The 27,100-nt window shown below is 42.2% G+C and overlaps 1 long non-coding RNA gene across 1 annotated transcript in view; it reads right to left on the bottom strand.

Moving 5' to 3' along the window:
• LOC148360319 (uncharacterized) overlaps positions 1 to 27,100 on the bottom strand; it is a 131,954-nt gene that overhangs the window by 64,240 nt on the left and 40,614 nt on the right. The window contains exon 5 of the long non-coding RNA XR_015851309.1: positions 24,723 to 24,828. This is a non-coding gene — a long non-coding RNA (uncharacterized LOC148360319). The remainder of the gene's footprint in view (positions 1 to 24,722; positions 24,829 to 27,100) is intronic.

Raw genomic sequence — 27,100 nt, 5'->3', positions numbered from 1 at the left:
GCGTAGCCTTATTGTTAATTTGATATTATAATGTTTTGCTTTTTAACTGATTACCGATTTACTTTTCACTGGTTTACCCCTGCCGCATCATACAGGTGCCCTGCCCATCCCTTTGGCCATGGTCCCAAAATGTTTGTGTGTTTTTGCAATTTTTTTTCCCTTTTTTATTTTCTTTGTTATTGTATGTTTTTGTCTTGCTGTCTGTCACCCCTCTTAAGGGTTATGACCAAGGTAGATATAGATAGATAGATAGACCTATTTTATTTTGTATATTAAAATCCTATTGCATATTTTGCACACTTCTCCTTTAATCCAATCCATCAAAATGTGGTATTTCCCCCAAATGACTATTAGAGAAAATTTGTGACAGTACAATATTCCGATGACGTTTGGGGGTTAATCAAATGGAGCATGACGCGTTAATTCCCCCAAATAAATATTGACGGAATTCATGATTTAATCCTCTTAGCGGTAAGTAGCACCGCCCTGCTGGGGCTGAGCGGTATTTATTGTTCTTATTGCTTAGCTGCTGTGAAATGAATCAGCACTTGCATTGTTTTGCGCTCCCGTTCTCCAGATCGGGGCTAATCCGGAACCTTTAGCCATTGTTACGTCACGTCGCTGTTGCTGAACGCAAAAAGATTCAAGTGGTCGTAAAAGACTTTTTCTAACGCAGCGTCGTTTTCTGTACATAGGTGAGATGAAGCGACAGTAACAATAACAGATAACAGATAACAAACCCTAATAAGAATTGGAAATAAAGCTGTGGAGGTATTTTGGCCCATTCTTCTTTGCAAAATGGTTTCAAATCTGCCCTATTGAAACATTTTCTAGCATGAACAGCCAGTTTAAAGTCACACCACAGCAACTGAATTGGATCCAAATCCGGTGTCAAGAACGGGAACAGTATCAGGACCCAAATGCGTGACGTTTCTCACACAAGCCTTTTATGTGACGGGAAATGGGGAGTCATGCACGTTAGGCCGCAGTCTGGCGTGGAATGACAGGAAGCCAGAGGCCGAGGGGATCGATACTAATTGCCCAAGCAGATATCGGACAGATGGGACGAGAAAGACAGGATTGGTATCAAAACAGGATTTCGAAATTAGAAAGGACAAACTAGACAGGAATGAAACTGGAAACCGATATTAAACAAAGAGACAGACAGGATTGAAATCAAACCAGGATATAAAAAATTAAACAGGAGAAACTAGACAGGAACGAAACTGGAAACCGATATCAAACAACGGGACATACAGGATTAAATCAAACCAGGATATCAAAATTAAATGGGACAAACTAGACGGGAACAAAACTGGAAACCGATATCAAACAGGACAAAATAAACGGGAACAATACCGGACAGGAAACACCATGAGGAAACAGGACCAAGTCGAAACCCACGACTCCGTCAACCACGGAAAGTTGTCATCATCCTTCCACCACCATGCTTAACAGTTAGCATGTTGTTATGATTGTCAAATGCTGTGTCATTTGTAAGCCAGATGTATCAGGCTGCACACCTTCCAAAAAGTTCAAGTTGAGTCCACAGAATGTTTCGAAAAGTCTTGAGGATAATCAAGATGCTTTTTGGCAAATGCGAGACGACTCTTGGTGTTCTTTTGTGAAAGCAGAGGTTTTCACCTGGAAACTCTAACATAGATGCCATTTTTGGCCAGTGTCTTTCTTATAGTGGGGTCATGAAAACTGACCTTAACTTAGGCCAGTGAGGCTTGCAGTTCTTTGAATGTTTTACAAGGTTCTCTTGTAACTGTCAGGACCAGAACGGAAACAGGACCCACTCGCGTAACGTTTACCACAAGTTTTATTGAAGGATGACAAAAAGCAGGTCGGCACCTTGCATGGCTGCATGGCCGCTATTGGTGTGTGAGTGTGTGTGTGAATGGGTAAGTGTGAAGCACATTGTGAAGCGCATTGGGAGGTCTTCATTGACTTGAAAAGCGCTATAGAAATGCAGACCATTTACCATTTAGCATCTTGATTATCCTCAAAACATTTGGAGGCTGACTCCCTATTGGTGTGTGTGTGTGTGTGTGAATGGGTAAGTGTAAAGCACATTGTAAAGCGCTTTGGGAGGTCTTCATTGACTTGAAAAGCGCTATAGAAATGCAGACCATTAACAAACAGGACAAAGTAGACAGAAATAATACCAGACACCGAAGATCAAAATTAAACAGGACAAACTAGACAGGAACGCTACCAGACGCTGGAGATCGATAACAAAGAGAACAAAATAGACGCGAACAAAACTGGAGATCGATATTAAACAGGACAAAATAGACGGGGACGATACCGGACAGGAAACACAAGCAGGAAACCGGACAAGACAAGGGGGGTTCGATATATCGGATACTGGAGATACCAGACAGGAGGAGACAGACAGGATCGATATCGGGTACTGGTCAAAACCCAAGTCTTGCGGGTGCAGAGGTTCGTTGACCGACTGACAGAGGGTGTGGGCGTAACCCCGCTAAGGACCGCCCCCCCCCCCCCCCCCCCCGTTTTGAGCGTAATATTATACCTTCTATTTACCGTATTTTCCGCACAACGAGGCACACCTAAAAGTCTTAATTTTTTTCAAAAGCTGACCATGCGCCTTATAATACAGTGCGCCTTATATATGGCTCAATATTAAATCGCAAGGTCTCGCAACTTACGCATCAGCCGCCGACTCGATTTTCCCCCGAACGTGGAGTAGTCCGTGGTGCATGCTGGGATTTATATACCGGCGTTTCATTGGCTAACCAATGTGTCAATCATCATTTGAATCGATCGCTATTGGCTGAAGTTATTCGGAGCCTCGGATTGGCTAGAGGGCCAAAACAAACCCTGCAATTGGCCGAAAAAGATGTGTGCAAGCTTTGGGAATGTTAAGGGGGTAAGAAGTTGGACTGAACCATCTGACTGTTTTGTCGACGTTCCCATTGTAGCGCCTTATAATCCGGTGCGCCTTATCTATGGAAGATATAGGACCAAAAACTATTTTTTGGGGGTGCGCCCTATAACCCAGTGCGCCCTACAGTGCGGAAAATACGCTAATCTATAATATAATGGAGAACGGGAGATGAGAACACGCATTCGGTATATAAATCCATGCAGGGATCATTCTTGGATATCCAGGCCCCCTATTTTCAGAAATAACCCCCCCCGGTGGACCCCCAAAACATGCATCTTTACCTAATTATCGTCAGCGCTGCGGCTATAATCCAGCAAGAGACGGGATTTGCACTTCTAAGGTCTTAATCTTAGAAAGGCCGTAGCACGCGTGTAAAAAGGAGCGGGAGAGCGGCGTCAAATTCAAACGAATCGGAAAACATATGCACGGGTCATTATAAAAGCCGGGGTATTTTCGGTGCCTTGAAAGTGGGTCAAAGGACCCCCCCCCCCTTCACAACCCCTTCTGTAGTTCATCAAATTTGTGTTCCTGTTGAATTAGCGGAACGGGAAACGAGTGACTGATTGCGCTGGGGTTTAAAAGGAAGGGATGGAAATATAAAGACCGTTTTGCGTTTGAATTTTGAATGTTTATTTAGTTTTTCCTTGATCCGTATTGTACTGTCCCACTTTCCTCCGTGGCTTTTTGTTTTACTGCTCTGACACGAAACCTCAAGTGACATTGTGGGTAGGGTTACTTGAACTGGATTCCTTTCAATGACTTTTGGATGACTCCAATAGCAAATATGCTAAGAAAAGACAAAAGAAACTAAATATGAATAAAATGATGACTCACAACACGTGATAAGCTTTCTCTCCTGGCTTTGATCTCTTTGATCTCCGGCAAAACGAATATAAAATGCGACAGAAACAAAATGAAAATCAATCCAAACAGCTTGTCTGTCTCCTCCTGTCCGCTATCTTGTACCGTCTCCAGTATCCGGTCTCGATCCCGTCTCTCTCCTCCTGTCCTGTATCTTGCTCCGTATCCAGTATCCGATATCGATCCTGTCTGTCTCGTCCTGTCTGCTATCTTGCTCCAGACTCCGGTATCTGGTTTCAATCCCGTCTGTCCCCTCCTGTGGAGTATCTTGCGCTGTCTCCAGTATCCTATATATCGAACCCCCCTTGTCTCGTGTTGTCCAGTATCTTGCTCCAGTCTCCGGTATCGATCCCGGCTGTCTCCTCCTGTCCGCTATTTTGCTCCATCTCCAGTATCCGGTATCGATCCTGTCCGTCTCCTTCTGTCCGGTATCTTGCTCTGTCTCCAGTGTCCGATATTGATCCCGTCTGTCTCGTCCTGTCCGGTATCTTGCTCCAGCCTCCAGTATCATCCCCGTCTGTCTCCTCCTGTCTGGTATCTTGCTCCGTCTCCAGTATCCGATATATCGAACCCCCCTTGTCTCGTCCAGTGCGCCTTATATATGAGAATATATCACAAAATATTTTTTGGTGTCATGATTACCGACAGGAATCACCTGTGCCCGCTCATTTGGCGACAGACGCTGCGGGTTATCTGATTGGCTCCCTGTCCCTATTAAAACCATGTCCTGTCACTCTCCTGTGTTCAGTCCGTCTGCGAACCTTTTTCGACCCTGTCCCGTTTTTTGTTCCTGTTTGTCTCCGGCTACGACCTGTTTCGATTCCGACCACGTCTGCTCTCCCGTCCCGGCTTACACCCCTTTTTGATCCTGACTACGTCAACTCTCCTGTCCTGGCTTACGACTCGTTTCTGACCCCGAGCTTGCCTTGCTCTCCCAGTCCCGGCTACTGACCCCTTTTTCCGTCCCTGACACCACCAACGCTCGCTACGGAAGATCCACTTCCGTGTTTGGATCACAGACCGAGAGCGAATTGCTTCCCACGTCCAGCAAACACCGGATCGTGGGCGCAGCTCTTCCTCTTTCTTTCAATAAAAGTTGTGGTAAACGTGACGCAATTGGGTCCTGACATTTTGAGGATGCGCCATAGTGTAGAAAAAAGGGGACAAGAATTGTCTTTAGTTTTGGAGACTGCCAGCAAAAGGAGTAAGAGCTGAATGTTTTTGACAGGAAATGGAGAAAGACACGGCAAGGGTGCAAAAGGGTTCCCCTGCAGCTCTGACCTCAGTTTGGGTCACCTCATCAACCTGGACAACCTTCTGACATCCAATTTTCATCTGCCATTATCCTCCTCAAAGTTTCCGTTCCTGCGCCACTAAAAGCACGCCGGCCTAGATTCCCTCAATGATTGGCCCCCGATGACACTCCTCGCCGACGGTTCCCGAAAAGCTTCCACGTTCGAAATATGAGAATCATTTCCTTTCGTTTTATCTTGTTGTAGCGCGTCCTGGCGGTCGTCGCTCTCTCCGCGTAAAAGGGTTTTAAAATAATGGGATGAAATTGGGACGCCGACTGCAGCAGGGAGTAGTACATGAGAAAAAAATGCTGCTTCGGACCTTTCTAGGTGGGAATGATACCGAGACACTAGGACTAAATCGAGACCAAGGCTGCGGTAACGTTGGGAGTAACATCGTACAAAGTACCGTATTTTCCTTACTATAAGGCACACCTAAAAGCCTTTATTTTTTTCAAAAGCTGACCATGCGCCTTATAATACAGTGCGCCTTATATATGGATCAATATTAATTCGCAAAGTCTTGCAACTAACTTGCCGCCGTTGACTAGATTTTCCCCCGAACGCCAAGTAGTCCGCGGTGTATGCTGGGATTTATTTACCGGCGTTTCATTTCCTAACCAATGTGTCAATCATCATTTGAATGGATCACTATTGGCTAAAGTTATTCGGAGGTCAAGGGGCGGATCCTTTTTATCATTTACAGGCTGGCATTGGCTGAAGCGGAGAAACAAAGCCTGCAATTGGCCGAAAAAGATGTGTCAATCAACAGTTGAATCGATCACTATTGGCTAAAGTTATTCAGAGGTCAAGGGGCGGATCCTTTTTATCATTTACAGGCTCGCATAGGCTAAAGGGGCAAAACAAAGCCTGCAATTGGCCGAAAAAGATGAATGTGAATAGCAAGTTTGGTTGTCTACGGCATAGAGGAAACATGTTTTACCATTCTGTATTTGTAAATATTTGACTCTCCTGGATTTACTACACTCACGGATATAAGAGGACCATGGTTGCACATTATTATTGAACACAACGACTTCGGTGAGCTACTCAGGCTATATATTTTCCCTGTATCTTGTTTCACACTTAGCTCGATGTTTCTGTGATAAGCGGTGCAGATAATGGATGGAATGGAGTGTCTATTTTTAAATTCAACTCAATTCCAAGTGTTTATTGTCATATGCACAGTAAAGTTGCGAGCGAAAAAGAAAATAGAAACTAAGGAATGGTTGGCATTTCTTGAATCCCAAGACTTTAACCTTGCGAATGATATTTGGAACGATGCATTTGAGTGACATCGTACGGACACCGCATCCGTATGTGTCTGAGACACGTATTTGCGTCTTTGCAAGATTTGGGAATGTTAAGGGGGTAATCAGTTGGACTGAACTATCTGACTGTTTTGTCCACGTTCCCATTGTAGCGCATTATAATCCGGTGCGTCTTATGTATGTCAAATATAGGACCAAAAACTATTTTTTGGGGGTGCGCCCTATAACCCGGTGCGCCTTATAGTGCGGAAAATACGGTAACAAGAACTGTAACCAGTGTCTGAAAGTCGTGAGAAAAAGTGAACGGACAGCAGGGCAGACCACTCTGAAAACTAGCAGTAAGATGACTCATCGCAAAAAAAAAACCATTGTGGCAAAGTATTAAGGATTGATGATCAGAATATATAACAGAACGACACTTAAAAATTATGTTTATTATATATCTACTTATAACATTCATTGCGTGTATGTTTTCCATCTGCCATGAGTATGTACCCGTATTGACTCATCTTCATTCATGCAATGTTTTCTACAAGCCAGGTGAACTCCTCTTTCCGCGATGCTTTAATGTACGTTTACGTTTTGTAGCGTCGTACATTTTGTTAGCTTCTTTTGAATCTTTCTTCTGGCTTGACTCCTAACCACTTCCCCATTTTTCTTGTGTTCTCTGTGCGTCTGCTACAAGCTACGTGAACTCCTCTTTCCACCATGCTTTTAATGTACGTTTACGTTTTGTAGCGTCATACATTGTGTTAGCTTCTTTTGAATCTTTCTTCTGGCTTGACTCCTAACCACTTCTCCATTTTTCTTGTGTTCTCCGTGCGTCTACTTTGGAAAATATGCAAATGCGCGACCTTATAACACTCGGGAAAGTCCGGAAAGCCAATCTGTCAACAATAACTAAACCCGTGGCAACAAAGGTAAGTACACACTGAATACACTATATCCCTATATTTCCAAACAAATCACTGATTGTCATTTCCCCATGTGACTTGTTACTCTTACTAGGTGTGTTCAATTTGGAGTAAACTCATGCTGGTCACTGAAACTCCCAAAATGGCAAACCATGGCAAGGAAATTCCTGGGGACCTTAAAAAAATTGATTGTGGCACTACATAAGGCTGCTTCCCACTTTCCCTTTTACACACACTAACTAACCCATAGCAGCGTCAGCAGCAGGGATTCGGTGTTTTGCTCAAGGACACATCGGACATATAACACGGAGGAGCCGGGAATCGAACCTGCAACCTCTTGATCCCAAGACGAGCGTTTTACCTCCCTCAAAGATGATTGCCTACACTCCGAAGTTGAGCTGCAGTACAGTCGCCAAGATCCTCCAGAATCAGATTGAACTCACAACACGGCATCCGGGCTGAATTTACTGAACTAGCGAATGGCAAAGGTGCGTCGAGAGGGGGCGTGGCTTATACAGGAACAAGAAATTAATTGGAAATTAATGGGGCAAACGAGAGCACAGAAGTGTGCCGAATTTCGGTCTTTTTATTTTTGAAATTATTTTGCAACAGTAAAAAAATAAATAAAAGAAACTGTTTTGGACAAAATGGATATAAAGTGTATCTGGTGTCGATCCCGTCTGTCTCCTCCTGTCCGGTATTTTGCTCCGTCTCCAGTATTGATCCTGTCTATCCCCTCCTGTCCGCTATCTTGCTCTGAAATTTTGCAAGCTCTCAAAAGATCGCATCTGCATCGGACATTTTAAAGCAGTTTCGGGGAGCTGGTGTAAAGTAGGCTTAAACGTATTTTCTTAAAAGTGTGTATTTGTAATCCGATTGTATCCTGTTTCTTTGTTTAAAAATGTTGGTACCGTCCCAGGGGGAGGGGCAGAGGGCGTTTCTTTTCTCCTTTGTCTTTGTCCAATCCGTTGTGACTTCAATAAAATACAGTGCAGTGGAGGAAGGGTTTTTAGAAGGGGTACGGACGGCAAGACGGAAGGACCCTTCTCCAACTGCAGTTGTGTAAAAATTCAAAAAGTATTTGCCTGAATTTCCTCCTACAATGAGTCAAAATTTTATTAGCTCTCCCATATGTACATGGTCGCTTTAGATCGAACAGCCGAGTCAATACCTTCAGGGTAACGAGCTGCTATTAGGTGTCAGTCATTGGGCGGGTAACAATTCCTCTTTGAATGAAGTAACTAGTAATAATTATTTGAATGCAACACAAACTTTTTCTTCTTTTTCCCTGTTTTTTCAATTTTTTTTTTAAATCTTTAAAAAAAATCTCATTGTGTTTATTTTTTCCTAGCTGTTACTTTTTTCTTTTTGTTCTCTATTTACTTTTTTCCTTTGTTTCTTTCTTTTTTTTCTGGCTTTTTTTCAGAATTTTTCCTTCTTTTTGTTTCTTTTTTTTCTCAGCTTTTCACTCCTTTTTCATTTTGGTATTTTTTTCTTTTTTGTTCTATTCCCCCTTCCTTTAAGTCATTTTGTGCATCGTTTTACATCATATTTGGTCGTGTAGGGATGAAAGAAGCAAAAACAACCCGAAGAGCCGTTTAGGACCCGAAAGAGCCGGTTCCTTTTAGTGAGCCGAGCCGAAGGAGCCGGTTCTCGAAAAACTCGACTGACTTTACTCAACTTTGTTCTACTTCGACCTTGACTTCCAAATACCGCATTTAGAACACAGCGTCAGGGGAACTTGTGTATTTTGACCTTCATGCACTGTAACTTTGACTCAATTCGCTTCTTAATTATCAATTTGGAGCCCTGATTTTTGTGAGCCGGCTCGACTTTCTCGTGCGCGGAAAATCTCTGCGTAGTGCAGCTTAGAGGGAACATTGACTGTAACCGATGACAACTCGCTCAAGACCGATCTCGACGGTAAAAAGTAAATCCCTTATGTCTAAAAAATGAGCTGCTGGACGTCCTTCATGAACATCCCAGCTGAAGGAATTTTCAGGCTCGAGTGGAAAATGCCGTGAATCATTTCGATGAGCGGTGTAAAAAAAGCCTCTCCAGACTCGCATAACCATTAAATAATCCTAAAGGACTATATTTCATATCGGATGACCACTTCTCCCAACTGAAACGGTTTTCTCAGTCCTTTTGTTTATTATCTTTACATCCGTGTGAAATATTGACTCCAAAATACACCATAATACCGACAGAATAAAAAAATCCGCCCAAAAGAATCTCTGCATCCATGGAAGGTTCCTTGTTGTCGTTCACATTTCAAAGTCAATGCGACATGTATCCGAACTCGTGCGACTTTTCTGCCTTCTCCCGCGTTCGCCACAAGCAGAAGAGGACACGCGACGTCACACGCAATGCATTGTTTGCGGAGGTACTCGTGGATGCTAACACCGTGGCCTTATGTATGGAAAATATATAATAAAAGACTATTTTTCTGGGGGTGCACTTTATAGTCTGGCTTATGTAAGGAAAATATATGACAAAAGACTATTTTTTGAGGATTCTCCTTATAGTCTGTTGCGCCCCATATACGGAAAATATATAACAAAGACTATTTTTTGGGGGTGCGGCTTATAGTTCGGCTAATGGAAAATACATGACAAAATACTATTTTTGAGGGTGTGCCTTATGTAAGGAAAATATGTATGCCAAAAGACTATCTTTTAGGGTGCGTCTTATAGTACAGTGCGGCTTATGTAAGGAAAATATATGACAAAAGACTATTTTTTGAGGATTCTCCTTATAGTCTGTTGCGCCCCATATACGGAAAATATATAACAAAGACTATTTTTTGGGGGTGCGGCTTATAGTTCGGCTAATGGAAAATACATGACAAAATACTATTTTTGGGGGTGCGCCTTATGTAAGGAAAATATGTATGCCAAAAGACTATCTTTTAGGGTGCGTCTTATAGTACAGTGCGGCTTATGTAAGGAAAATATATGACAAAAGACTATTTTTTTGAGGATTCTCCTTATAGTCTGTTGCGCCCCATATACAGAAAATATATAACAAAGACTATTTTTTTGGGGGTGCGCCTTATGGTTCGGGTTATATAAGGAAAAAATATGCCAAAAGACTATTTTTTGGGGGTGCGCCTTATAGTCCAGCTTATGCAAGGAAAATGTATGCCAAAATACTATTTTTTGGGGGGTTCGCATCATAGTTCGGCTAATGGAAAATACATGACAAAATACTATTTTTGGGGGTGCGCCTTATGTAAGGGAAATATATATGGCAAAAGACTATCTTTTAGGGTGCGTCTTATAGTACAGTGCGGCTTATGTAAGGAAAATATATGACAAAAGACTATTTTTTTGAGGATTCTCCTTATAGTCTGTTGCGCCCCATATACAGAAAATATATAACAAAGACTATTTTTTTGGGGGTGCGCCTTATGGTTCGGGTTATATAAGGAAAAAATATGCCAAAAGACTATTTTTTGGGGGTGCGCCTTATAGTCCAGCTTATGCAAGGAAAATGTATGCCAAAATACTATTTTTTGGGGGGTTCGCATCATAGTTCGGCTAATGGAAAATACATGACAAAATACTATTTTTGGGGGTGCGGCTTATGTAAGGAAAATATATGACAAAAGACTATTTTTTGGGGGGTGCGCTTTATAGTCTGGTGCCCCCTATGTATGGAAAATATATGCCAAAGACTATTTTTGGGGGTGTGCCTTATAGTCTGTTGTGCCTTACTTTTCGGGGGTGTGCCTTATAGTCTGGCTTATGTAAGGAAAACAAATGACAAAAGATTATTTTTGGGGGTGCGCCGATGACAAAGACTATTTTTTGGGGGTGCGCCTTATAGTCTGTTGTGCCTCACTTTTCGGGGGTGCGCCTTATAGCCCGGCTTATGTAAGGAAAATATATGACAAAAGACTATTTTTTGAAGATTCTCCTTATAGTCTGTTGCGCCCCATATACGTAAAATATATAACAAAGACTATTTTTTGGGGGTGCGCCTTATAGTCTGTTGTGCCTTACTTTTTGGGGGTGCGCCTTATAGTCCGGCTTATATAAGGAAAACATATGACAAAAGACTATTTTTGGGGGTCACCTATGACAGAGACTATTTTTGGGGGTCACCTATGACAGAGACTATTTTTTGGGGGTGCGCCTATGACAAAGACTATTTTTGGGGGGGTGTGCCTTATAGTCCGCCTTATGTAAGGAAAATATATATGCCAAAAGACTATTTTTAGGGTGCGTCTTATAGTACAGTGCGGCTTATGTACGGAAAATAAATGACAAAAGACTATTTTTTGGAGGTGCGCCTTATTGTCTGGCTTATGTAAGGAAAATAAATGACCAAATACTATTTTTGGGGTGCGCCTTATGTAAGGAAAATTTGTATGCCAAAAGACTATTTTTTAGGGTGCGTCTTATAGTACAGTGCGGCTTATGTAAGGAAAATAAATGACAAAAGACTATTTTTTGGAGGTGCGCCTTATTGTCTGGCTTATGTAAGGAAAATAAATGACCAAATACTATTTTTGGGGTGCGCCTTATGTAAGGAAAATTTGTATGCCAAAATACTATTTTTTAGGGTGCGTCTTATAGTACAGTGCGGCTTATGTAAAGGAAAATATATAACAAAAGACTATTTTTTGGGCATGCTCCTTATAGTCTGGTGCGCCCTATGTATGGAAAATATATGACAAAGACTTTTTTGGGGGGGAGCGCCTAATAGTCTGGTGCGCCCTCTTTATGGAAAATTTATGACAAAAGACTATTTATGGGGGATGCGCCTTGTTATAATCCGGTGCACCTTATAGAAAATCCAGTACTTATAATATAGTATTTTGTAATTGTAATGTTTTACCCATTGGCTAAGAATTCCCATCGGTTTCTATTCCCCCGCTATACGGCGATTCTACTTCCCGATCCCCACCCGAGAGGAGGTAATACAGTATCTATAGAAATGGAACCGCGATTTGAGTGCTCGTGAAACCGGCGTACGGAGTCGCTCATAGAATTCAAACCCCGCATTTATCAGCGCCCAGATTTCCCGATAAATCACGTTGCCCCTCGCGATCCTTATGAGCGAAAATATATCGAGTGAAAAATGAGCGGGGAACGTGGGAAAATTCCCTTCCGGGTAACAATAACTCATCGGCGCATTTTCATGGAGGAAAAGTATCGGTCGAGTATCAGCTGACGGGAAACTGGCGAGTGGCGCGGGTGAGTAGGTTCGGGGCGGGAAACCATTGGAAGGAAAGCGCGTCAGGGAACGGGAGAAACGGGATTTATGATAATCCGTACAGCCGGGACACTGAACTAAATAGAGCGATTGTTGGCCGGGACTTCTCGAGTGATAGACGAGGTCGTTGCAAAACAGCTTTTGAGACCGTTTTGCGCCAAACTTGGTCATTTTTAAGGTCACAAGAATTTTCAACTTGGCTTAGAGATTCCGTCTAAGTCACGGGTGGCAAACTCCTTTTATATCGGGGCCACGTAGTAGAAAAAAGAACGATTCGCAACGGCCGGCTGAATGAGTATATTAAAGCGAAAAAAAGAAAGAAGAAAAGAGAGTGGAAGTGAGAGGAAGAAAGAGAAAAAGAATGAAACAGAAAGAAATAGAAAGGGAAATAGAGAGAAAGAAAAAAAGAAACAGAAAGGGAAGATGAGAGAAAATGAAAGAGACAGAAAAAGAAAGAAAGACAGAAAAAGAGACAAAAAGAGAAGAAGAAGAAAGGGATAAGTGAAAAACAGAAAGATAAATAAACACAAAGACAGAAGGAGAAGGAGAAAAAGAGAAGAGAAAAAAATGAGAAGGAAAGAAAATCAAAGAGAGAACGATAAAAAGAAAGAAAGAGAAAGGGAGAGGAGAGAAAAGATAGAAAAAGAAAGAAAGGGAGAAAGAAAGAGTGAAAAAGGGACAAAGAGAGAAAAAGAAAGAGATAATAGAAAAATGAGATGGATAAATAAACACAAAGACAAAAGGAAATAAGAAAGAGAAGAAAAAGAGAGAAAGAAAGGAGAAGGGAGAAAGATAGAGAGAGGGTAAGATGGGGAGAAAGAATGAGAAAAAAAATGAAAGAAAGAAAGAAAGAAAAATAGAAAAAAGAAAAATACAGAGAAATGGAAAGGGAAAAAAGAGAGAAAGAGAAAGAAGGACAGAGACAGAGGAAACGAGAGAAAAATAAAGAGATGGAGAAGGAAGACAAAGAGAAGAAAGAAAGAAGAGAAAAAAGAGAAGGAAAGAAATACAAAGAGAGAAGGGGATAGAGAGAAAAGAAAAAAAGAAAAAAGAAAGAGGTTGCCATGGCGCTCAATTGGCCCCGCCCGTGTGGCGCCAGCTGCGGCTCATTGACATATTGGCTTTCCATCTTTTTAAGCTCGGTGCTCTATTTTTTCTTTTGTCAGTTCGTCAACGAACCTCTGCCCCGCAAGACGTGGGTTCTGACTCGGTCCTGTTTTCCTGCTAGTAAATTCTGTCCAGTACTGTTTCCGTTTATTTTTGTCCTGTTTAATATCGGTTCCCAGTTTCGTTCCCGTCTATTTTTGTCCCGTTTATTATTCTCTACAGTTTTCGTCCCCGTCTTTTTGTCCTGTTTACTTTCGATATCCTGTTTCATTATCTATCCTGTCTGTCTGTCCCGTCCTGTCCGATATCAACTCGTCGGCCTCTGGCTTCCTGTCTTTCCACGCCATCTAACGTGCATGACTCCCCATTTCCCGTAAAATAAAAGTCTTGTGTGAGAACGTCACGCGTTTGGGTGCTGATCCTGTTCCGGTTCCTGACATCCAACCTTTCGATTGAAACAACTCTTGTCTAATTGCAAGCATTTTTTTTCACATTAACAACTCTTTCACAATGTCTAAAAAGTCAAATAAACCTTGCAAAGGTTTTAGTGTAGTAAAATGGTTGTCTCCAAAGGGCCACTTTTTTTGGAAACGCTTAGACCTCTGATTGGCACCCTGTCACTATTTGAACCTGGTCCTGTCAATGCCCTGTTGTCAGTCCGTCTGCGAACCTCCGTGAACACTAGCCTTTTTCGACCCTGACTCCCACCTGTACCGTTTTTTGCTCCCGTCTGTCTCCAGCTTTGACCTGTTTTGATCCTCTGACCACATCCTGGCTTACGACCTCTTTTTGTCCTCGACGACGTCTACTCTCCCGTCCTGGCTTACGACTCGCTTCCGTCCCCGACCACGCCTTGTTCTCCCAGTCCCGGCTACCGACCAGTTTTCCGCCCCTGACGCCGCCGTCGCTCGCTACGGAAGATCCACTTCCGTGTTCGGATCCCAGTCCGAATCTTCTCTCTTTCAATAAAACTCGTGGTCAACGTCACGCAAGCGGGTCCCGTTTCCGTTCCGGTTTTGACTCCGTTCGCAGCTCGTCCAACAGGAAGGAAAACAGGCAAAAGAATGACTCCGGGGAATCCATCTCGGAGGCTTCAGAAGAGAAGCGATTCCCGGCTAATTAAGACAAGAGCGTAGCGGAGCTTTGGGAAAAATAACGGGCGGAATGAAATATGGATCTCATACATTATGAATAAAGCGTGCAAGCGTGTACGCGGGAATCGAACACGGTCACAGTTGGGTGCCGGTTGTAGTGCTTAGTGCTACAAGAACCCGTTTAGTCCCCGAAGGCGGCTAAGTATCGGTAGCTAGTATCTGCTGCGAGTACCCCATACGCTAAAATAAGAGAGGTATAAGATAAAAAAAGACAAAAGAGAAGGAAAAAAAAGAGAGAAAGAAAGGAAGAGAGAGAGAGAGAGAGTGGATGCTAGTATATATACAGGAGGGATAATATCTCTATGAGGAGAAATTACTACAGGTATGCTTAAAGGTATTTGTAAATCTCTATCTAGTGGTGGCAAAGGGGAATACTGGTTAAATTTTCGATCATTTGAAATTGGAGGTGGAGTTTTTGATCTTCTTTATACATTATTTTACTTTCTGATGTCTCTTTTTTTCTCGACTTCTCAGGCTTTCTTTCTTTTTTCTCTCTCTCTTTCACACTCTTTCTCTGTCCTTTTCTCCCTCTCCTTCTCTTTTGCTCACTCTTTATTTTCCTTTTATTTTTCTTTTTTAAATTTTTCTTTCAATCTCGCTCCTCGCTCTCTTTCTCTCTTCCTCTTCCTCTTTCTCTTTCTGTATCTTTCATCTTATTTCTCTCTTTACCTTTTCTCTCTTTATTTCGATCCTTGCATCTCTTTATTTCCCTCCCTCTCTTTGTTTCTTTATTTTCCCCCCTCTCACTTTTGTTCTCCTTTTTGTTCCCCTCTTTTTCTTTCTCTTTTGCCATGTCTCACACTTTCTTTTTCAGTTGTTCCCTTTCCCTCTCTCTCTCTCTCTCTCTCTTTGCTTATCTCTCCCTATGTCCTTCTCTGTTTCTTTTTTCCTTATCTCTCTCTCTTTCAGACTCTTTCTCTGTCCTTTCCTCCCTCTCCTTCTCTTTTGCTCGCTCTTTATTTTGCTCTTTCTGTCTCTCTCCTCCCTCTCTTTTCTCTCTCTTTCTTTCTTTATTTTCCCCCTCTCTCACTTTTGTTCTCCCTTTTTGTTCCCCCCTTTTTCTTTCTCTTTTGCCATGTCTCACACTTTCTTTTTCAGTCGTTCCCTTTCTCTCTCTCTCTCTCTCTCTCTCTCTCTCTCTCTCTTTGCTTATCTCTCCCTATGTCCTTCTCTGTTTCTTTTTTCCTTATCTCTTTCACACTCTTTCTCTGTCCTTTCCTCCCTCTCCTTCTCTTTTGCTCGCTCTTTATTTTGCTCTTTCGGTCTCTCTCCTCCCTCTCTTTCTCTCTTACTTCCTCTTCCTCTTTCTGTATCTTTCGTCTTATTTCTCTCTTTCTCTCTTCACCTTTTGTCTCTTTATTTCGATCCTTGCATCTCTTTATTTCTCTCCCTCTCTTTTGTCTCTCTTTCTTTCTTTATTTCCCCGTCTCTCACTTTTGTTCTCCCTTTTTGTTCCCCCTCTTTCTTTCTCTTTTGCCATGTCTCACACTTTCTTTTTCAGTTGTTCCCTTTCTCTCTCTCTCTCTCTCTCTCTCTCTCTCTCTCTCTCTCTCTCTCTCTCTCTCTCTCTCTCTCTCTCTCTCTCTCTCTCTCTCTCTCTCTCTCTCTCTCTCTCTCTCTCTTCTTATCTCTCCCTATGTCTTTCTCTCTGTTTCTTCTTTCCTTATTTCTCTTTCTTTCTTTCCTCTCAATTTCTCTCTCTCTCTATTTTTCTACTTCTCTCTTTTCTCTCTTCCTAGTTTTCTTTTCTTTTCTCTTTCTTTGCCCACCTATCCTTCTTTTTTGCTTTTTTCCTTCTCTCTCTTTTTTTCTTTGACTTCTCTCTCAATCTCTCTCTCTATCTCCCTCTGTCTTTCTTTCTCTATTTATTCCCCCATTCTCTCTCTTTCTCTTTTGCGATGCCTCACACTTTCTTTCTCTGTCGTTCTGTTTTTCTCTCTCTCCCTTTGCTTATATCTCTCTATTTCCTTCTTCTGTTTCTTTTTCCCTAAACTCTCTCTTTTCCCTCTTCTCTCTCTTTCTTCCCCTCACTTTCTTTCTTTCATTGTCTCTCTCTTTTTTCTCTATTTCTCTCACTATCTTTCTTTTCTTGTCTCTCCATCTTTCATTATCTATATTTCTTTTCCATTATTTTTCTTTTCCACTCTCTTTTCTTTTCTTCTCTCTTTCTTTTTCTTCCAAACCCTTACTCTCTCTCTCACCCACTCTCTCTTTAATTTACGAGTCTGGCGAGAGTGTTTTTTTTCTTCTTCCACCATGTTGACATCCACTTCTTTGCTTTTGGTTGACATAAAATAAAATGCTATTCTGTAATTGCCAATATGCTATGAGCTGAACTCACTCCCACAATGCCTTTTCGTCTCTTCAGTCAAATCCAAATATTGTGTGCTTCCTTAAAATATTTTGGTGACACAATACTGTATTTGTTTTCACTGTATTTGATCACTTTGGGTCCCCAGGGGTGCTAAATGGGGTAGCGAAAACATGATAACCATGGAAAGGAAGCTTGAGATTATCAATATAATGAAGGCACACAAAAAGCTACCCTCGCTAAATTGCATGGCCATAACTAACCACCGTTTATGACTATTATGAAATATAAAAAGGTGATTAGAGAAAGGAAATCTTCAAAGGATATGATAACCCCCGCAAAGTGGATTTTTTAAATAATCAGTTTCCCTTTTTAATCGGTCGAGTCCTTCTATCCCTGCATCCACCCGCTACTCTACTTAACCGGCTCAAATCATCTTACACAAAAAAAAATTATTTCACAACTGACTGATTTGGCGCAGGGACAAATAATAATAACCCCCACAAAGTGAATTTTTTAAAAATCAGTTTTTTAATCGGTCGAGTCCTTCAATCCCTGCATCCACCCGCTACTCTACTCAACCGGCTCAAGTCATCTCATACCCAAAAAAATAGTTTCACAACTGACTGTTTTGGCTCAGGGACAAAAAATAATAACCCCTGCAAAGTGGATTTTAAAAAAATCAGTTTCCTTTTTTAATCGGTCGGGTCCTTCTATCCCTGCATCCACCCGCTACTCTACTCAACCGGGTCAAGGCATCTCATACACAAAAATATAGTTTCACAACTGACTGTTTTGGCTCAGGGACAAATAATAATAACCCCCGCAAAGTGGATTTTTTAAATAATCAGTTTCCCTTTTTAATCGGTCGAGTCCTTCTATCCCTGCATCCACCCGCTACTCTACTCAACCGGCTCAAGTCATCTCATACCCAAAAAAAAAGTTTCACAACTGACTGTTTTGGCTCAGGGACAAATAATAATAACCCCCGCAAAGTGGATTTTTTTAAATAATCAGTTTCCCTTTTTAATCGGTCGAGTCCTTCTATCCCTGCATCCACCCGCTACTCTACTTAACCGGCTCAAATCATCTTACACCAAAAAAATTATTTCACAACTGACTGTTTTGGCGCAGGGACAAATAATAATAACCCCCGGAAAGTGGATTTTTTAAATAATCAGTTTCCAATTTTAATCGGTCGAGTCCTTCTATCCCTGCATCCACCCGCTACTCTACTCAACCGGCTCAAATCATCTCATGCCCCAAAAAATCATTTCAAAAAAAGGGGCAAATACCGTTTATGGATCAATGATTTCATTATTGCTTCCAGATTTCTTTTCCCGTTCCCGTTTTTCTAAAACTGCGAGGGTCAACAATGTCCTTTTCTGCTTTTGTGTGATTCAATTCTCTTTCGTCATGTAAATAAATGTAGTTTGTTGCATTATTTATTTGTGTATCTCTTACATTTTTTTTCTGTACTGATCATTAATAATCCATATCCATGAACTGAAAAATCAATAATTTAAAGCAAAAATGAAAATATGTTTATAGTTTTGCTTGCGTCATGATAAATGCTAGAGACAATATGAAGGCATACTGAATTAATTCGGCTGAGAAACCGTGAACACCACCTGCTGGCCGAATTGGTAACCACTGAATTAATTTCTGAATTATATAAATGGAATTTCAAGGGCCTTTGGAACAGCTTGGAATTTCTTATTTGTAGGCCTGCTTTCCTGTTCTCCTTGCATGTTTGAAATCCATTGATGTCTTCTCTCCTTATTTTGAATGTCTGCTAAACTGCCACAGTTGCCATGGTGCCCAATTGGTCCCGCCCGTGTGGCGCCAGCTGCGGCTCACTAACAGATTGGCTTTCCTTATTTTTAAGCTCAGTGCTCTTACTCATCTTTTGTCAGTCCGTCAACGAACCTCTGCCCTGCAAGACATGAGTTCTGTTTCCTGTCTGGTATTGTTCCCGTTTATTTTGCCCTGTTTAATTTTGTTTTCCAGTTTTGGTTTCCGTCTATTTTAGTCCTGTTTATTATTCTCTCCAGTTTTCGTTCCTGTCTAGTTAGTCCTGTTTATTTTCAATATCCTGATTCATTATCCATCCTGTCTGTCCCGTCCTGTCCAGTATCAACCCCATCTGTCCGATATCAACTCGAGCAATTGGATTCGATCTCGTCAATCTCAGGCTTCCTGTCTTTCCACACCAGACTGCTGCCTAACGTGCATGACAGATACTCGAGCGACACTATTTCGGCTAATTCGATGGAGTTCACTTAGATAAATTGTTTAAGAAATTGAATTTTGCTCCCGTCTGTCTCCGGCTACGACCCGTTTTGCTCCTGACCACGTCTGCTCTCCCGTCCCGGCTTACGACCTCTTTTGTGCCCAACCACGTCTACTTTCTTTTCTTGGCTTATGACTTGCTTCTGACCCCGACTACGTTTTTGCTCTCCTGTCCCGGCTATCGACCTGTTTGTCCCTCCCTCACACCGCCATCGCTCGCTAGGGAAGATCCACTTCCGAGTTCTGATCAGAGTACCAAAGCGACTTGCTTCCCGCGTCCCGCGAACACCGGATTGTGGGTGCAGCCCTTCCTCTTTCCTTCAATACAACTTATGGTAAACGCTACGCAATTGGGTCCTGTTTCCGTTCTGGTCCTGACAGATTGTCAGGCAAACACGACAGACGCAGATAAAAATAACCCTTATCAATATGGTGACTGCGCCGACGTTAAAAAAATATGAATTTATTCTAAAGTGAGCGCTGAGAGTATGGCTTAGTGTCGATTCCGTTCCTGACCATCTGCAGCATTCTGTTTTCCACGCTGATTTTCTTTTGCATCCTGTCGGTTTTTCTCGGAGATACACCTTCACAGCAGCTTATTACCGCCTTGGGAGCATGTACACTTGTACACTCTTTATGAATTATGCAATACTCGGGCGGCTTGGCAGCATTGCCCAACAATGACATCCGTGGAGAAATTCTTTTTCGTTTTCCCGACACGCCTACGTTCAAGTTTAGGGCTCTGCGGTATCACTAATTAAGTCAAGTCAAGTCAAGTCATTTTCATCTGTGACACCCTTAATCACAAAGAGTCTCAAAGGGCTGCACAGGTTATTACACAGACTATTTTTTTCAGACTATTATGACAGCATCCCCTGATCTGGAACCGACATGAGGGCAAGGAAAAACTCAAAAACCTTCCAGGATGACCAGACAGCAAAGGATGTTGCAATCACAAATAATACAGAGATATTGTCAACAAAAAAATATAGGTTATTCATATGGTATAGGGTTCAAATCCAGCTACCGGACTTCCTGTGCGGAGTTTGTATGTTCTCCCCGTGCTTGACTGGGTTTCCTCCCACATTACAAATACATGCATTTCAGGTGGATTGGCCGGTCCAAATTGTCCCTAGGTGTGAATGAGCAAGCAAAGTTGTCTGTCCCCGTGTGCCCTGCGATTGGCTGTCAACCAGTTCAGGGTGTCCCCTGCCCACTGCCCGATGATTGCTGGGATGGGCTCCAGCAACCCCGCGACCCTACTGAGGATAAGCGGTGCGGCTGATGTGATGAGATGAGATATGCTATAGAGTAGAAGTGTGTTTTGTTGGCAGTCTACTGAGCGAGCTGCCAACGGTAAGACACATCTTTTAGTGCTCCACAAAAGAAGTTCATTTTAAACATTAAAACCACTGCTGACAAATCTCTCAACATGCACAGTAATGTGATTGATGTTGTCAAGCTGTTTGGATTTATTTTCCTTTTGTTTCTGTTGTGCTAAAATGTTAATTCCTCTAGTAGAGATCAAAGAGATCAAAGCCAGCAGAGAGGCTAATGTTGTGACTCATTTCACCTGCAGGTAAATTGTATCCGTTTTTATACTCATTATTGTTACTATTTCTATTTTCTCATATATAAAAAAGGATGATGTTGGTTAAAATTCAGACTAAAGAAAAATATGTTGAATTCATTGTAAACGTTAAAAAAACACTATACGATCTCTTGTTAAAAGTATCTTGTAAATATGTATTGTGATATTCTAAAATGTATTTTATGTAAATTGAAAAGAAAGCTCTTTGATATGCTTTGGGCAGTCGACAGAGCCAGCTGCCAACGAGATCAAAGAGATCAAAGCCAGCAGAGAAGATAATGTTGTGACTCATTTCATCTGCAGAAACTGTAATAAAAACCTGATCATCCAGTCCAGCGTGAATGTGGATCTTTGGTGGGACAGGTACACCGCGGTTACATTGGTTTCAAAATTAGCATTTTGGAGTTGGGAATCTGGATACTGATCAGAAAAAACTGTCATGAATACTGATGTGAGGCACCTGAGTCCGCTCCTTTTTATACCCCCGTCTTCCTGTCACCGGTTGTCAGTCCGTCTGCAAACCTCAGCTTACGCTAAGCAAGCTTTTCGACCCTGACTCTCTCCTGTTCTGATTCCCGTCCGTTTCCCGGCTCCGACTCCTTTTCTGATCTCTAAATAGTTTGTTCCATGACACATTTTCCAGACTAATACCGATACTTTTATATTGGGTAGTCATCGATACAGGTGCCAAAAATTATTTGAAATTCGACCTTAAAATAAATGTTCCATGCCACTTTTTTTTTTCAAACTGATACGTATACTTCTATCTATAGTAGTCATTGCTACAGATCCTAAACACTGATACGATTCGTAAAGAAAAAGGCCTGACATTTTTAAATATATGAGTCATGATTACTGCTGCGAAGCACCTGTGACCACTCATTTGGCGCCAACTGCCTCGGAATCTGATTGGCTCCCTGTCCCTATTTAAACCCACTCTTTTCTTTCACCGGTTGTCAGTCCGTCTGCAAACCTCAGTGTACTCTAGGCAAGCTTTTTCGGCCCTGACTCCCACCTGTTTTTTCTCCCGTCTGTTTCCCGACTTCGACCCGTTTTTGATCCTGACCACGTCTACTCTCCCGTCCCGGCTTTCGACTCCTTTTCTGATCTCGACCACGAATTCTGCTCCCCTGTCAGGGATCGGTCACTGATCTGTTTTTTCCGCTCTCGACAACGCCATCGCTCGCCACGGAAATAGCGATCTACGGGGTGCAATCCTTTCCCTTCTTCCCAATAAAACTAAGAGAAACGCACGCAAGTGGGTCCTGTCGCCGTTCTGGTCTTGACAAAAACACATCAACATAATGAAGGATTTTATACATTTGACTATAAATGATTTTATACGATTGAATACAAGTTACATTTATTGAGTGCTATGAAGATTTTCACCGAGTAGGCTATAGTTCAATGACAGGTCACGCCGTTCCAAATGTAGAATATTTCGACTAGGGAATTTTGATAACAGGATTTTGACGGAGGACAGCAGGCGTTGTTTTGAGAACAAGGCCCTGATGACGTAGAAACGCTCTGTGTTGTTATTGAGTTTTCCAGGCATCGCGACGCCCAGGTTGGGCTTCATTGGCACGCCCATGGGAGGAGCCGGCACACCATCTTGCAGAAAGACGTGGGGCGAGAGGAGAAGCGGGAGAACGAGAGAGAGGAGGCTTCCCAGAGATGCTAACGACACCAATTCGACTAATTCGGCCATTTTTGATGGAGTACACTTAGTTAAATTACATCCATCTATCCATGGATCCATTATCTGCACCGCTTATCCTCAGTAGGGTCGCGGGGGTGCTGGAGCCCATCCCAGCTATCTTCGGGCAGTGGGCAGGGGACACCCTGAATTTGGTTGCCAGCCAGTCGCGGAGACAGAAAACTCACTCATTTGCACCTAGTGACAATTTGGTTTGGGCAAGCATGGGGAGAACATGCAAACTCCACGCAGGAGGTTCGATCTCATGACCTCAGAACTGTGCCGCACACGCGCCAACCACTGCTCCGCCGTGCTGCCCTCAAATTACATGACTTCTTTCAAATTTATATGATGGGATGAAAATAAAATCTATCCATCTACCACATGCTCGCAGTTTTCTTTTATCCTAGGATGAAAATGGTGAAAGTAAGAAAAGCACAGTTTCAAATACAGTCCAAATGTCAACTGTAGAGAAACAACACTGCCACAAATCTATTTACCCGAACCTTTTTCCAACCTCTGCCCACACCACAAAAGACCTCCAGACTCTTCATGGGTTAGGGCAGAGATGTCAAACTGGTTTTAGCCGGGGGCCACAAATGCTCTAAAAAAATATCTCGGGGGCCGGACTAGTAAGTTTTAGAGAAAGAGAGAGGGAGAAAAAGAGAGAGAAAGAGGGGGAAGGAAAGAGAGCGATAAACAGATAGGGAGAACAAGGGAGACAGAGTAACAGTGGGAGAAAAAGAGCAGAGTTGAGATATGAGTGGAGAAATAAAGAGAGAAATAAAGAAAAAAAAGAAAGAAATTAATAGAGAAAGAAGAAGAGAAAGATAAAAAGGATAAGAGAAGTGAAACCACAGAGAAAGAAAGAAAGTAAAAGAGTGAGAAGGGGGAAAAGAGAGACAGGGAGAGAGAGAGGGATCAAAAAAGGGGAGAGAAAGAGAAGTTGAGAAGGAAAGAAAAATAGAAAGAAAGAAAGATAATTACAGCGTAAGTTACAGAGAAAGGAAATAGAAAGAGTTGCAGACTGAGAAAGAAATAGAGAAAAGAGAGAAAAAAGAAAGAGAGAAAAGGAGAGAGTGAACAGGAGAAAGGAAAGAGAAAAAGAGGGAGACATTTTAAAAAAAAAATAAAGTGAGAAAGAAATAGAGAAATACTAGCACAGCTGTTTTGTAAGTGTTAACTGGCTTGGGTAACATCAAGTGGACATATTTATAATTGCAGCTCATTTTCCTCTTGCGCATCTCTCACTGTTGTCTTGCGGGCCGCATTTAAACAGTTAGTGGGCCTGATTTGGCCCGCGGGCCGCCTGTTTGACACCTGTGGGTTAGGGTAAGAGTCACGCGGGCCAGTACTAAGATGGCCGACCGAAGTCTCCAGCTTTGGGGCTTTGGCACCCCAGAGCCACGAGGCTTGGAGACCTCGTGGTTCTCTCCATCCCTGTTGTCTGGATGAGAACAGCCTCATGATCCATAAAGGATAATAACCTGGTTTTCTTTAGCTACCTGTGAGGCCATGTGAAGCCTTTCATACACTTCTCCCCCGAGGAGCCATTTTTGTTCCTAGAGGTGGTGTTTTGAGCAAAAGTTTCCGTTACAACACACTATTAAATCATTCCTGATCATTTAAATGAGTTGATCATCCTAAAACCAGGATTATGGATCAGTGTTGTTGACCTGCTACAGAATTTCTTCCCCCTCGTCCCCCTTTGTTTACACCACGAGTGCTTGTGTCGACAATGCCCTTTATTCTTTCATTTGTTTTTGTTTTTCTCTGTCATGTTAATAAAACGTAGTTTGTTAGAATCAAACCACGTGTATCATTTATCTGTGTGTCATTATTTTTTCCCTTCTTTACTGATCAATCATTATCCAGATCTATGAGCATCAAAATCGATAATTTAAAGCTAAAAAGTATTGCTTGCTTCATGATAAATGCACAATATGAGGCTATATTAAATGAGTTCGTGGGCGAAACCGTGAGCGCCACCGTATTAGATTTCAGCCAGAAGGTGGCGTGGCAAGTAGACCATTTAGAAGTTACAGACGCTACCTTCACCCAATAAATGATATTGTAAAAAATCTAGCACTTACTTGCTGCTCCCAAACGGCGATGGCGATTAGTGTCAGAACTCGCAAACTGCAATAACCCTCGGGCTTCGGTCCGCAGCTGCCGTCGACAGCGACAGCAGTTGTGAAGCTAAGACGACACATAAGAGAATTGGGCTTAGAATTATAATTAGGATGACGTTCATGATAATATAGAGAACTGGAGACGATTACCGCATTTTCCGCACTATAAGGCGCACCTAAAAGTCTTCATTTTTTTCAAAAGCTGACCATGCGCTTTATAATACAGTGCGCCTTATATATGGATCAATATTAAATCGCAAGGTCTCGCAACTTACGCAACAGCCGCCGACTCGATTTCCCCCCGAACGCCAAGTAGTCCGCGGTGTATGCTGGGATTTATATACCGGCGTTTCATTGGCTAACCAATGTGTCAATCGTCATTTGAATCGATCGCTATTGGCTAAAGTTATTCGGAGCCTCGGATAGGCTAGAGGGCCCCAACAAACCCTGCAATTGGCCGAAAAAGATGACTGAATAGCAAGCTTGCTAAAGTACGCCATAAAGAAACATGTTTCATTAGTCTGTATTTGTAAATATTGGACTCTCCTGGATTTACTACTCACAGATATAAGAGGACCATGGTTGCGTATCGTTATTGAACGTGAGAACTTAGGTGAGCTATGCGGCTTTATATTTTCCCGGTATCTTGTTTTAGAACGATTTTGATGTTTCTGTGATGGGTCTTTTTTTAAATTAAAATCAATTCCAAGTGTTTATTGTCAAATGCACAGTAAAGTTGCGAGCGAAAAAGAAAATAGAAACTAAGGAATGGTTGGCATTTCTTGAATCCCAAGACTTTAACCTTCCGAATGATGGAACGATGCATTTGAGTGACATCGTACGGACACCGCAACCGCACATGTCTATGACACGTATTTGCTTCTTTGAAAGCTTTGGGAATGTTAAGGGGGTAATCAGTTGGACTGAACCATCTGACTGTTTTGTCCATGTTCCCATTGTAGCGCCTTATAATCCGGCGCGCCTTATCAATGGAAGATATAGGACCAAAACCTATTTTTTGGGGGTGCGCCCTATAACCCGGTGCGCCCTATAGTGCGGAAAAAACGGTAGTCACCTAGTGCATGGAGGTGAATATTCAATTTATCATTTTTAGAGAGTTTCAAAACAAAAAAGGCAGTCAGGGGGATTTATCATGACTTTATTATGACATTTTCATGGTGTTTGTTTCCAGTTAGCTTGTCATAGTCAGTTTGTTTGGATATGATATTCTTTGAAAAGAGCCATTTCTTCCTCATGCCATGAGGCTCTTTAACTCCACCCAGGGAGTAAAAGCCCACATTTAACCCCACCTCCCACTCATTTGACAGTATGTATTTTCCATAGCACTATTTAAATACTCTGTAGCAACACGTTATATTGGGTATTTTTGTATTCTATATCTTTATTTTATTATTTTATTTTTCAACACAAGGATACTGCTGGAAGTGTGAATTTCCCTACGGGGATGAATAAACTAATCTATCTATGTAGTATCTTGGCAAATTAGATGGACGCAGTTGTTTCGGATTTCGGTGAAAAACATGACTTGACTTGACCATATACTCCAATTTCCACTCGTTCTGGAAACAGTGGCCCTCACAGTCAACTTTCCTTTTTTTAATCTTTTTTTTTTTCTCACAGAAATTCGAGGGCAAGGTGACCAAAGTGTCATGGTTACCAATGTGATGCACCTGTGCCCGCTCCTTTGGCGCCAACTGCCTCGGACTCTGATTGGCTCCCTGTCCCTATTCAAACCCACTCCTTTCTGTCACCTGTTGTCAGTCCGTCTGCGAACCTCAGTTTACTCTAGGCAAGCTTTTTGGACCCTGACCCACTCCTGTTTTTGCTCCCGTCTGTTCCCCGGCTTCGAATCGTTTTTGATCCTGACCACGTCTACTCTCCTCTCCCGGCTTACGACTCGTTTTCGACCACGTTTTTGATTTCCTGTCCCGGCTACTGACCCGTTTTTTTCCGTTCCCGACACTGCCATCGCTTGCCACGGAAGTGCCACTACCGTGTTCAGAGCGACGTACTTCCCTTGCCAGCGATCACCGGATCGTGTGTGCAATCCTTTCCTTTCTTACGATAAAACTGAAAGAATCGTAACGCAAGTGGGTTCTGTCTCCGTTCTGGTCCTGACACAAAGGGTTACTGTCACCTGGTGTAATGGGGATTTTTTTGTACAAATGTATTTTTTACAGCTGTCAACATGACTGGCGGGCCACATATTACTAATTTTATGTCGTAACTGGCCTTTGATCATGCCTGCCTTAAAAGGATACTGGCAATATTCTCTTTCCAACCCAGTTAGATAGATAGATATAGATAGATAGTATCAT

The sequence above is a fragment of the Urocampus carinirostris genome, chromosome 9 (assembly GCF_059441175.1).
Source record: "Urocampus carinirostris isolate Australia breed hairy pipefish chromosome 9, RoL_Ucar_1.0, whole genome shotgun sequence".
In the NCBI taxonomy this organism is placed as follows: domain Eukaryota; kingdom Metazoa; phylum Chordata; class Actinopteri; order Syngnathiformes; family Syngnathidae; genus Urocampus; species Urocampus carinirostris.
The sequence above is the reverse complement of the archived record's forward strand: the minus strand, read 5'-3'. Positions and strand labels throughout refer to the sequence as shown.